Source organism: Hippocampus bargibanti, linkage group LG20 (assembly GCF_051943395.1).
Source record: "Hippocampus bargibanti isolate YZ-2025 linkage group LG20, ASM5194339v1, whole genome shotgun sequence".
In the NCBI taxonomy this organism is placed as follows: Eukaryota; Metazoa; Chordata; class Actinopteri; order Syngnathiformes; family Syngnathidae; genus Hippocampus; species Hippocampus bargibanti.
The window spans coordinates 3,686,058-3,698,195 of record NC_142753.1 but is presented as its reverse complement, the minus strand read 5'-3'; the positions used below and the strand labels follow the sequence as shown (position 1 = coordinate 3,698,195).

At 40.8% G+C, this 12,138-nt stretch overlaps 1 protein-coding gene across 2 annotated transcripts in view; it reads right to left on the bottom strand.

Annotated features, from left to right (window-relative positions):
- Positions 1 to 12,138, bottom strand: part of csmd3b (CUB and Sushi multiple domains 3b) — a 291,556-nt gene that overhangs the window by 277,974 nt on the left and 1,444 nt on the right. The gene's annotated exons all lie outside the window — the stretch shown is intronic.

Below are 12,138 nucleotides of genomic sequence, written 5' to 3'. Positions count from 1 at the left end.
ACAAAAAAGAATGGGATGCTTTTTTTCAGGAAAATTGTACTTTTGCAAATGATTCTATGAACCTGAGTCCGTGAAACAATTGGTGAAGGTAAAGACTAGCAAGGTTGCCAAGGTTGCTGCTTCCAATTGCTTTTCCAGTCCCCCTGCATACCCACTAAACCAGATCCAGTGTTGACTCAACAAAAGTAAAATATTGACAAGACATTTTAAGTGTTGATGATGAAAACAGTATGGACTTTTTCGCATATGCTGAGAGCCTACGAATTACCTGCCACACCGTTGACCAAATGAAAGAGCAAATCTGTTTGAGGATGAAGCAATTTGATTGGAATATGAATATACACAGAATAGTGACAAAATTTTGTGGTTTGCGTTCAAATCTAAAGAGACTTTTTATGCCTTTGTTTTTTTCTTTTTTTTCCACACACATCATACGCGAAAGAACACTGGCATTGAGAAGAAGGCGAAGAAAAAAGTGCACGGCTGGGTAAGCTCTGCCAAAAACGCATTTCAATGATAATTGTTTGTGCGAGGAAATAAACCCACAGGCGCAAATGGTGACATAAAAAGCCCATGACGTGCTGTCAAACAATTAGCTTTGACGCTGCTGTAAAAAGCGCGAGGACCCATTGTGTGTGTGAAACAAGCAACCAGGAAGTAAGGATGTCACCGTGTTGGTTGGAGTCATGTTGTGAAAGCATCTGCTCACTGTCTGACCCGTTAACCCACAAGCGAGCAGGTGAGGGGGGGGGGGGGGGGCAGCATGAAAGGTGACAATGAGTTGGGGACGGGTGGAGGGGGTTAGTACATCTGTGGATATAAACAAAATGCCAAGAATTCCATTGCGGACATAATTTCGCATTTTATCATTTATGTTAATGTAATTGTTCAGTGTTATTTCAGCCTATTTTGCTTATTTTCCGGTGTAGAAGGCGCACCGGACTATAAGCCGCTCACCCAGTGAAGGGGGTACAGTGATACTTCGGTTTACGAACCCCTAGGCTTACACACTTTTTGGTTTATGAACGTTAATGTTATGGAAATTTTACCACATACAAACTTTTTTTGCGATACACACAGAGCTGCCTCAATGAGTGATGTGTCGTTCGTGAACGAGCTCATTATTTTAACAACACAATGGCAGCCGACTGTTTTTATCCTCTACCCCCCCCCCCACTCCAGTCTTCGGTTAAAGCCACGTGATTGGTCAAGAACGCAGCAGTGAGGGGGGTAGTTTAAACATTGAAGAGACAGGCAGACGACAGTGAGAGAGTTTCAACTTTGATATCCCATCTATCAGGCTCCACAAACACCCCGCACAAGGCATCTGTACATTTGATGCAAAAAGCTGTCAACCCAGCTAAACAGAAGACAATTGATGAGGAACTAGAGACAATTATCACAGAGAAAGCACCTACAAAGGATCATTCCACAAGATGGTGAAAGAAGAAGGTTACGTTCCTCATCAAGTGTTTAATGCTGATGAAAGCGGCCACTCCATTCCATCAAGCCATCAACGACCATCACAAAGGTCAATAAAACGACTTTATTACAGAGTACAGTTTATTTCTTTAATTATAATACCATAGCACATTTATTATACATAAAATAAGGTATATTTTGTGTAGTTTTAAGGCTTAGAAAATTAGAACATAGAAAATTATGTTTTATGGGGACCTGGGAACGGATTATTCTCATTTTGATGGTTTCCTATGGGAAATTAATTTTTGGGATACACACTTTTCGCCTTACACATTGTCTGGGAACCAATTAAGTTTGTAAGCCAAGGTATCACTGTATTTTCAAACTGTATAAGGCACACTGCACAATAAGGCGCTACAGTAGAGGTTGGGGTTACCTTTTATATATCCCAGCATGGACTGCACAATTCTTCTACAAGGGGAAATGCCGTTGGTGGCTGCTGACAGTAGTAGTAGTAGAAAATGAAGGCTTTTGGGTGTACCTTATCCACCGGAAAATACGGTATTATGCACACTCCAGTAGTGAAATTGGAATGGCAACATTCCGTAACTATGTTGCGCAGCATTAAAGCTTTAATGGCCATCTGTTATAATCAATTATTTTGTTCTTCAGCTAACTACGCTTTTAAGATCAGTATTAGTTTAAAACTAACCCCCAGAAGTCCCTCCCCAAAATAAATTACAATGACAGTGCCCAATATTTGCTTGGGCAATGGACGATGTAGTACTTAGTCATATTTTAATCCTATTTTGGGTGATGTTAAAGTCAGGAATAGAAATGGGTAGTTGGGCAAGTGCAAAAAACCAATTGAAATATCTATTAAACAATATATTTGATATATAACAAAGTGATATGGATCTACGTATTAAAAAAGAACAGGCGGCCATTTTATTCCAGGGCTGCCCAATAGAATCATTCATAATTGGCTAAAAAGAACTATTTATCCCTGTTTCAGTGTGTCCTGACATAGATGGGTTGAATCCCATCCAAAAGATGACAGAGGGGATGTTAGGTAAGAAGGTGACAGCAGCAGCCTCAAGCTGTGAGCTGAGTGCACCTCCAAACAGCCTGACAGGGCCTGCGGGAGACATGAGAATGCGCTGGAAATGAAGCACGTGCGCACACACAGTAATACACACACACTATTATACACACACAATACACACACACAAATACATATACATATACATATACATATACATATACATATACATATACATATACATATACATATACATATACATATACATATACATATACAGTAAAGTCTCGTTATATCGATATCGGATATATCGATAGTCCCGGTTATATCGATACTATTTCTATGCACGCACGGAGAAAATTATATGCAAACAGGGTCGGATATATCGATAGTCCCGGTTATATCGATATTTTTTCGGACTCCCTTGAATATCGATATAACGAGACTTTACTGTACATATACATATACATATACATATACATATACATATACATATACATATACATATACATATACAAATAAATATACATATATGTATACATATACGTATATGTATATGTATACGTATACATATATGTACACGTAGACGTACACGTACACGTACACGTATACATATGCATATACATATACATATACATATACATATACGTATACGTATACATATACATATACATATACATATACATATACATATACATATACATATACATATACATATACATATACATATGCATATACATATACACATATATACTATATATATTTAGGTGCTTTAAAAGGTAACATGGGCCGTTGTCAATGAACATGACTTGTGAAAGTGATTTGTAGATTCTGAAAGAAGCCATATTTAAGTCTCTTTTATCTTCTGGAAAATACATGGGAAAAAAAATCAATGAATAGACTGCAGTGAAAACAAAAGCGATCAAGAGTGGTGAGCTATTATAATGATAAAACAATTCCAATCGACATATAAAGACGGAACGAGGTGGCAGAAAATGGACGCTGTGACTTTAAACGGAAACCCAACGGACTGACTCTCGGTGCCATGTTATTTCATCACAAATTTCAAAGGAAGCCATCAGCCAAAGAATCCTGAGGTCTGATTTTATTTAAAAAAAATTTAAGGCTACCGGCGCTAATTGAATTTTGATCTCTATCTGCTCCTGTCTGTAACTTCTGTATGGTGTTACCGCAATTGGTAGTGTTGGTGCAACACACAGCGATTCACAATTGCGTTATTGTGTTTTTCCTTCTAATTTCGCCATCAACACAGATCAACACTTTGTTTTCAGACCAAACAAAGTACCCAAGATGGATTGTGTGTTGCTTTCTCGGTCAGACGACACGTCAGGCATTGTCATCAACTCGAGAACAAAACTTCCTGAATATACAGCGTGAGTCTTAAAACGTAAAATATATCAACCTATCTACATGCGATGGAATCTTTGTAAAATGTGCTCAGTTGAAGTCATTTGAAGTGATTTTACAAATTATGGACACAACTTGTCCGGAGACGTCGGTTGTCCTTTAAACGATTGGCGGGTTTGTTTTGTGTGCGACTGTATTTTCCAATGGAATCATCAATGATAATAATGAATAGTACCGTATTTTTCGGTGTATAAGGCGCAAAATGCATTTCTGAAATTAAATTTCATGTATAAGACATTGCTGATGGAAAACCTTTTTTTTATATATCGATATATTCCACATGAACCTTGTGCACATGCAATTTTCTGATTGGAATAAAATGACACTAAGTCATTTTTATTGGTGTTTTGCATTTGACTAAAAATGTCAGTCGGTGTATTTTGGGTATTTTAGATGCTATAAAACGTTTTTCTGATGTCAGTTAGGAAACAAAAAAAAATGTGTCGGTTGTCCTTTAATGTTAAAAAAAACATTAACATCGCAAGTACAGTAAAGTCTCGTTATATCGATATTCAAGGGAGTCCGAAAAAATATCGATATAACCGGGACTATCGATATATCCGACCCTGTTTGCATGTAATTTTCTCTGTGCGTGCATAGAAATAGTATCGAAATAACCGGGACTATCGATATATCCGATATCGATATAACGAGACTTTACTGTAATTGAATCCAAATATTCAGGGTGATAGGAAGGGCGCTAATAGCTTAGTTATCCACCATTTTTAGCTTTTTTTTAATCAAAGCCTTTCAAATCCTGTTTCGTGTGTCAACTTGGCACTATAAAGGCCAAATGTATCGTGTGATGTCACGAGAGCCTGTGTCCTGGAGGGCAAATACATCCCCCTAAGATGGCTCCACCCAGAGAGAGTCTTGGCCCCATCTGGTGGAAGGCAGCAATTAAAACCACACACCTGCAGCTGATCAGGGCTTGATTGGCAAGCAAGGCTCTTAAGGCAGAGAGCCTCTGAGTGTGGAGCTTGGGGAAAGACAATCTCGTGTGCTGTGCTCTGTGAAGAAGTTGATTGCTGCGTGGAACTCATTGCCAGTTGGGACCACACGACTGGACACTGGATTTGAACCTAGCTAAGGTGGCTAGGCTACATGAGGAGGACGTCAAGAGGGGTGAGGCCTAGAGACTCTTGGAAAAGAACTCCGTCTTTAGTTTTACCTCAGAAGAGACTTTATTTGGATTTAAGTATCAGAAGAGACTTTATTTGGATTTAAGTATCAGAAGAGACTTTATTTTGATAAGTATTGGAAGAGACACTATTCAAACCTTTGTTGGTTGTGAATTCCTTCTGGAACCCTTGATTAAACCTTTTGTTTGTATCCAAACCTGTCGTCCATTGCACTTCTTGTCCCGTCCCGCTGAGAGCTAGCCTCTCATGATATCACAATCCGCATAAAGCAAAACGCTCCCCTTGATGTTTTGGAAGAGTATCTCCATCACGAGCATTGATGCGGTCGCTAATATCACTGATGCCTCAACGCCGGTTGCGACATTCACACTACTACACCGCAGTCCTCGGGCATGGCTGCCTCACCCCCCCCCCCCCCCCCGTGTGCACGTCTCCTTTTCTCCTCGACACGTCGTCATCATTTACTGTATACCATCACCCTCTTGGTGAGAGCGGCTATGAACCACGGAATTGTACGTGTACCTTTGTGTGTTCGAGAATATGCATGCAAGAACACAAAAACAAACGTATCACGCTTTTGCCTCACGAGCTATCATTCCACAGCGTAATATCCTGTAAATCCATCTATCCTTTGAAGTTTATACACCGGCCACCCCAAAACAGTAAAAAAGCTACATGATTAGCAAAAGCATGCTAATAGGGGACGATTCATTGGTGGGCGGATTGGGATTGGGGTTAGCCTTTTATTAGCTAAATGTTGAATGCAAACACAAAGCTGTAGTATCCATTGATTGTCTCACAGATTGTCCCATGTAAATCCGCTTCAATTCCAAGCCGCGGCAGTTCCACATTGGCGCTCTACGCTGACGCACCTTTCTTATCTTATCTAGCCGCAGACTGTCCAATAGCACTGACCTATCCGCTGAACAAATCGGGCAGAGCATCAATTAATTTTCTATATCCGGTGCTTGGTTAAAAAATAAAAAAAGCCGGTTCGAGTAAGGTTTCGCCACATCTGACAACCCATCCAATTGAGCACCGAGGGCTTGCATTCGATTACACGACCGCGCATGACCGCTACGTTGGATTCAGGGCACATTTACAAAGAACATCACATTTTCACGCCTCGTCAATTCGGATTGAAAAACGAATTTTGAATCAACCATGTCAACTCCTTGGTCACATGCCAGAGATTAATCGTCGGTAGTGAATCGGGGCTAATGATCATATTTTAACACTTTTCAACGAGTGCACAAGATATTAAAGGAGTGAAAATGGTGAAAGATGTACGAGTTCAATTCCTGGTGCAACGTAGCGTTGTGTAAATGAAGCTTCGAGAGGAGATGGCGGGTGGAGAAGAAGGCAGAGCTGAGAGGAGAAAATCAATTAAATTTTCAACGATCAAATCCCACCTCTGTGAAGAAGAACCTCCTTCTTACCATATAATAATTAAAGGAAAACCGACACCTCCGAACAAGTTGCGTCCATAATTTGTAAAATGACTTCTACTGAGCGTATTTTACAAAGATTCTACGGCATATAGCTATATTTTACCTTTTAAGACTCGCACTGAATATTCATGAAGTCTTGTTTTTGAGTTGATCACGATGCCCGAAGTGACGTCACGGAGGGAACGCCCCTGACCGAGAAAGCGACACACAATGCATTTTGGGTACTTTTTTCATCTGAAAACGCCATGTTAATGGCGAAATTAGAAGGAAAACTACATAACGCCATGGTGAATTGTTGTGTGTCGCAGCCAATTGCGGTAACACGCATAAAGAATCAGAATCAGAATCATCTTTATTGCCAAGTATGTAGAACACACAAGGAATTTGTTTCCGGTAGAACACGCTGCACTAGTATCGTTGTCAAAAAAACTGCTAAGTGGCACTATACAGTTCCATTTTGGCTACTGTTGAAAGAGTTCAAAGAGTTAATGGCTTGGGGGAAGAAGCTGTTTAAATGTCTGCTGGATTTGGTGCGCATGGATCGGTAGCGCCTGCCTGAGGGGAGTAGCTGGAAAAGGTGGTGGGCAGGGTGCGGAGGGTCCAGTAGGATTTTCCGCGCCCTAGTTTGGATTCTTGCAGTGTGCAAGTCCTCGAGAGTGGGTAGGGCGGTGCCAATGATTTTTTCCGCCGTCCTAACTGTCCGTTGAAGTCGGATTTTGTGGTGAAGGTGAAGAAGGTGAAGGTTTACACAAATTCCCAGCGGACAAATAAGCCCATTTTCAACGGACCTTGTGCGCCATCTTGTGCATTTTCTGGGCGCTACATTGGAGTCCAGACGGCTCGAATTGATACGGAAGGACTTCTTTAATCGATTGCAAACATTTATGCTTTCCTCTTCAGAACTATTTGAATCATATTCATAACTGGATGAAGAAGAAAGCATTTTCTCTGAATCTGAACACTCTGAAGTCATTGTTTTGATTCTGGAGCAAGGCAGTTTGTGAAGGAGTATCCTGGCGTGACATCACTAACAAGAGGGCGGGACTTTATGAATCTGCCCAGTTCCGAGCTCATTTTGTGGCAGCTTTGGGACACTAAGTCATTTTATTGATGTTTTGCATTTGACTAAAAATATCAGCCTGCGTGTTTTGGGTATTTTAGATGCTATAAAATGTTTTCTGATGTCAGTTAGGAAGCAAAAAAAATAGTGTTGGTTGTCCTTAACCCTTTTCAACGAGTGTACAAGACGTTAAAGGAGTGAAAATGGTGAAAGATGTGGGAGTTCAATTCCTGGTGCAACGTAGCGTTGTGTAAATGAAGCCTCTAGAGGAGATGGCGGGGGTGGAGAAGAAGGCAGAGCTGAGAGGGTAAAATCAATTAAATTTTCAACGATCAAATCCCACCTCTGTTAAGAAGAACTTCCGTCTTCCCATACAATAATTAAGACATTCACTGAGTAATCTGAATGTAAATAATTTTCTTAGCCAAACAGTGAAAAGAGAACAATGATAACTGAAGAAAAAAAACTAATGCGACGACTAAGTGAAATCAGTTTGGAAATAAATAAAAATATATGTTTTTTTGTCTTTTCCTAAAGTATGTATAGTCTTTCACTTTAGTTTTGTATTACTATTTACCGTACTTACCGAACTTCATTATCGTCGCAAATTAAGTCATTTTGTTTGTTAGGCGGTTTGATGGTGAGGAAAAGTAATTTTTATCGTTCTCGCTCGCGATATTATATGAACGCTTAGACTGGGTATTCTCAGTTGAAATATTTGATGGATGCCCTGAAAGATCGTAAAAAGGATGGTGGAGGCCTTTTTCTGACGGATGTGGAAGAAAGTCTTATCTGCCCACTTCCTTCGACAGTATTGTGCTGCCTCTACCGCCACAAAAGAAGATGTCAGAGGCCTTGACTGGTTTTACCCGGAAAACGTGTAAGTCACAGCACTTTTGAAGGAAAAAAACAATTTGAGCCAGAATTAAACAAAATCACTCAGCCACTTTCTGCAAACATAAGAAACCCCAAGCAAGCAGGTGGTTATTGCCGATTGCGTTTTATATTTCAACAGACAGTTAGAATGGTGGATAAAATAATTAACCACTTACCCACTCTCGAGGGCTTGCACACTGCAGGGATCAAAACGAGGATGGAATATGCTACTGGACCATCCGCACCCTGCCCACCACCTTTTCCAGCGACTGCAGTCAGTGTGTTCTACATATTTGGCCAATGACAATGATTCTGATTCTGATATTTTGGTTCCGCTCAAAATTAGGATTACGGGAATTTCCATTAATGCGCGCCTTGTGGTTCAAAAGAGAATTGCACCACCATATTACTGCCTATCCATTGTATTCATTTACTCCTGCCGTGAGTGTTCCGACTTGTGTCCTATAAACTGTGGTGTACTCAAAATGTCAGCAAAAGTCGTCAAGTAGCAAACGCTTTTCATTATTTACCCCCCCCCCCCCCCCCCCCCCCCCCCCCCCATTGTCCCCTTTTTTTGTTCGGTGTCTTGATTTGCTTGGCTGCTCCAGCAACTTTTTTCTTTACCTTTGACATTTTTTTCATCTTTATGAGCCCGCCGCAAGGCTTTTTTTTCCCTTCCTCTTTCTAGTCAGCTTTTTGAGGTCAGTGTTTGTCAAACATTCAAATATGAGTCTTGCAAAGCAATCAAGGGATCCAAAAATGAAAATAAATAAATGATAATGTTGAAATAATGAGCACAACAGTTGGAAAAACAGAGCTGAAAAACTGAGTTGATTTTCATGCATATGCAAGGACTGGAGTAACAACTTCACCTGTTGTGTCACTGCAGGTAAGCAAATAGAAGAGTTGGAAAGGTTCTGTGATGGAAATTTGACTCATCCCTTGAATGCCAGACGATGTGCAAAAAAATGTGTCCACTCCTGTGTCAGGGTTTTCGTCATTTTCACTCAAATTGCAGGACCCAAAAAATATTACGTTTGAGGACTACATAAACATTCAATTGAGAATAAGAAACCTTAGTTGGTGTATGGGTCTGGAGTATCTGAGCTTGAAATGGGGTTGACTGAACAAATTACAATCCATACATATTGATTTTTATAGCGCTTTAAAAACAGCTGAAGCTGTAACAAAGCACTAACATGGATAAAGGGTTTCCCTCCCTCGTAGGAGGGAAAAACAATGCCAGATGTCTGACCAGCACTTTATCGGCACCCAAACATGAAAAAACAAAACCCGAACAAATTCGGTAATGGCGCTCTACGTCATATTTTAAATTCCCGAATAAATGCGGGAATGGCAGTGAATGAGTTCAATACGCTTCTCCCAACCATCCCACGACCCAGATTTTCCCAGGCCTTGGTCAGTCTAAAGCAGGGGTGCTCATTACGTCGATCGCGATCTACTGGTCGATCACGGAGGTAGTACTGGTCGATCGCAGCGTGACAGTAAAAAAAAAAACATTTGTCAGCCTATCAAACGTCCCGTCACTTGATTGACATACAGGGCAACCATTCAGAACTGAATTTTTACCTTTAGGTCGTCGTGCATGCGTAAACAACGGCGCTAAACGCAGCAAAATTTACAAGCTAGTCAGCGAATTACCTCAGATTTTAAGCCCTTGCTAAAACATATGGTGACCAAAATGAGTGAGAAACCGGGACCAAGTAAGGGGGCAAAACATATTACTTTCATACGGAATGGGAAAATGTGGAGCGGCATTTTCGGACTGTTCATGGAAAATACGACATTGACTTCACGCCGAAAAGCCAGCTGAGAAAGAGAACGGTGGACGAACTAAAATCCCAGTTGTCCGGACAGCAGTCATTTTTCACTCAACATACTTCAAAAGCGAAAGGCGCCACCGAAGCATCGTTCCGGGTGAGCCACACCATCGTTAAAAACAATTAAGTCCATCCAAGACGGAGAGATGGTAAAAGAAGCATTCGTTGAAGCAGCTGACTCCTTGTTCAGAGATATTATCTTCAATCAAAGCTCTGCAGCTGTCAAGACATACAGTTACACGGCGCTTTGAAGCCACGGCTGAGGATTTAACCCAGCAAATGTGGAAAGACATCGGAGAGTGTGAGTGTTCTCACTGCTGAAGTCCAGGGCTCACGGACAGTTCTGTAACTTACACAGGAAAAATACCCCAACATAAGGAAATGTGCTACCTCCTTGACTGCATTATTCGGCTGCACTTATTTATATGAATCAGCCTTTTCCTACATGAAGATCATTAAGTCCAAATACCGTTCCACCATGAATGATGAACATTTGGAAATGTGCTTGAAGCTGGCTGTCAGCGTGTCAGTGTGTTGTGCAATATTGGCTTATTCAGTTATGCAAGGTACATCAACATACATTGTACATACAAAGAATCCTTAAAACATTTGAAAATAATTGTTTTGCATTTTTGTCGTGGGTAGATCATTTTGACTTGGTAGTTTTTATAAGTAGCTCGTATGCTGAAAAAGTGTGAGCACCCCTGGTCTAAAGTATACCAAGGGAAACTCAAGAACTTTTTGAGAATTCTCAAATACTGCATCATTCTGAGGGTTAACCCTCAGAATGATGCATTATATCAAGATATGGTCATGCTATGACGGCGAACTCAATGCGTCATGGAGTCTTATTTTCGAAAGCTGCCGTCTAGCTCTGCCCTCCCACTCCTTCTCCGACTTTTGAGCATCTGTTTACAACATTTTTTTTAGCTCTCCACCCTCTCTCCGAACTATCGCTTTACTATGACAATCACGAACACTTTCCCGCGGTGCCATCCATCCAGTTAGTCATCCAGTTAGCGAGCCACTTCCTGTACAAGGTCCTCCCCCAACCTTCCACCGGCAAATTATCGGTCCAGCCAAAATGCCAATCATTCACTCTGCATCAAGTCAAAGTCAGCTTTGACTTGATGCAAGGCACTTATAATGTGGCTAAAAAAGACAGACAATTGACAACAGACAATACATGTAATTAGTGAATGTAAAGTGAGGTAGTGTCGTATGTCAATTGAGGTAGTGTAGTAGCATCTTCGTCATGATGAATTTGGTGATGATTTTGGCGACGCCGCAAAGTCATCATGTGAACATTGGACTCCACATGGGAGAGGTAAGTGGAGGACAGAAGGCTCGGGGGGTGGGGGGGGGGGTAAAAAAGTGTAGGGGGGAAGAGGGGAGCATTCATGCTCATTATGTCACAAATTTAGAATGAAATAGGTTGAGCTTTATCTACGAGAGGGAATATGCTCCGTAAAGAAGCCAGGGTGATGATTGCTAAAAACAACAGGCACTTGAACGCGCGCACACACACATTCCTGTTTCAATGGTTTTGTGAGGTCCGAATAAGTCCAGATAAGGAGTGAGGACCATAGTTGCTGATAACTTTAGAGAAGAACTAGTGTTAGATTTGAATAGTAAATGTCATCCCATTTCCCACTTCGAGTGCTTTAAAAACAAAGAAAAAAAAACGGTCTTGAAACTGAAATAACAGCAGGAGTGAGGTTTCTGAATGGGTACATTCGAAGTACTCATCCCTGTTGTGAATTTGGTTAAAATATCAATTTACTTTTTGTGGTATGAACATTTTCCTCTCATTAACCACACGCACACACACATAAACACGCACAGTGAGTAAAAAGTGTGTGTATCTGACTGAAAC